At 56.9% G+C, this 1,548-nt stretch overlaps 1 long non-coding RNA gene across 1 annotated transcript; it reads right to left on the bottom strand.

The window, feature by feature from the left end:
* Positions 1 to 318: 318 nt before the first annotated feature.
* On the bottom strand, positions 319 to 1,046 carry LOC119089064. The gene is made up of 2 exons (XR_005092912.1): positions 775 to 1,046; positions 319 to 399 (listed from the first exon to the last, which is right to left on the bottom strand). It is a non-coding gene; the product is annotated as an uncharacterized LOC119089064 (long non-coding RNA).
* Positions 1,047 to 1,548: the final 502 nt, after the last annotated feature.

Below are 1,548 nucleotides of genomic sequence, written 5' to 3'. Positions count from 1 at the left end.
GGGAAGTCTTAAGTGGCAAGAGAAGTGGTCCAGAATTTATGCCAGGGGATGGATGATGGTGGACAAGGGGCATTGGGGTGTGGGGCATCTGGGTAAGGTGCAAGGTGCCACAGCTCTGGCTGTGACACCTGAGCGGATCTGGTGCCTCTGGCCTGTCCTCACTGCTGCCAGCCAGCCAAGGCTCAGAGCTGACTCACTGCCAGCCGGGGAGGTGATTAGCATGCAGGGCAGGTACCACGAGGAAAGCTGTCTCCACGCAACCGGCTCTCGATGTGTTTCTCTGATTAATGTGGCAGAGAGAACATTGCAGCTTTTTTTTTTTTCCCCTGAATGGCCGCCACGTGGAGCCCAGAGCTATTAACATTGCTTCTCCGGCTTGCCGTGACCCTGCTGACCACCCTAAGTAGATAAAAAAAGAACATGGCTGAGGCAGCTGCGAGGCTCAGAGGCCCTGCTTGGTGGCTCGGTAGCCACGGGAGCCTTCGATGCGAAAGGTTTCTGAGCAGCCCCACCTTCCAACCTCTCCCATTCCCAGAAAGCATCCCTGAAAGTTCTGCTTTGGAATCTGCTGCCTCCTGGGGATGAGAAGGAGGGCGGAAACCATACTGGTTCTGGGGGTGCGGTCCAGGTGGGGCTCCTGGGCAGTAAGAGAGTCCTGCATGAAGGAACAATGGGGCGGAGAAATGGGGGTCGCCTAGGGCAGGAGGCGGGAGCCAGAGCTAGGAGGGGACTGATGATCAGAGCAAGGACTCATAGAGCAAAGAGGTGGGGTACCTGAAGACATGGACCTTCTGGGGGGCGGGGCAGCGAGTGGCTTGTCAGCTGGGGTAGAAGGGCCTGTTAGGAATCCAACCTGGGAAGTGTGGAAGTGGAAAGAATGGTCAGGAAGCAGGTGCCAGAATCCAGGGCCAGAGGCCTTGGCACTGAGTTATCTCTCTGCACATTCCTGCATGTGGTCGCTCCCCACCCTGGGAGCACAAATGCATAGTAGTCTATAGTAATCCTCTGCAGTTTTGTCCTGGGCTGTGGCACATGTCGCCACACTATTATAGACTATTGTTTGAGGAACCGCTCTCCCCCCCCCCCCCCCCCCCCCAGGGCTACTGTCCTTCTCCAGGTCTCCATTTCCCATTCCTGATCTCGAGTGGGGGATGAAGGGTCAGACTTGCTTGGAAGAACCGGACAATGGGGACAGTTTCGGATCTCAGACACTGAGGTCTCGCCAGCCCCATGTCCCCACCATGATGCATCCGTCAGCTCCCCCAACCCGGCTATCAGCACCCTGCCTGGGAGCGGGGTCTTCCATCCTGCTCCACAGTCTCTCCTAGCCGGGGAGCAGCTCTCTGAAATCTGCCTGGGCTGGGAAGGGATGAGCAATAGCGCTAATTGTGGAGCCGGCAGGAGAAGCTGGGAGGAGGCAGCTGAGAGAGAAATCATCTCGTGATGCACCAATTACTGATCAGCTGGGATATAATTGTGGGGCTGCCATGGCGGCGGCTGGAGGTACCAGGCCTCCCTCTCATTAATCAACGGTAATCCAGAATTACG

Source organism: Peromyscus leucopus, chromosome 14, assembly GCF_004664715.2.
Source record: "Peromyscus leucopus breed LL Stock chromosome 14, UCI_PerLeu_2.1, whole genome shotgun sequence".
In the NCBI taxonomy this organism is placed as follows: Eukaryota; Metazoa; Chordata; class Mammalia; order Rodentia; family Cricetidae; genus Peromyscus; species Peromyscus leucopus.
This window is presented reverse-complemented; position numbering and strand designations above follow the sequence as displayed.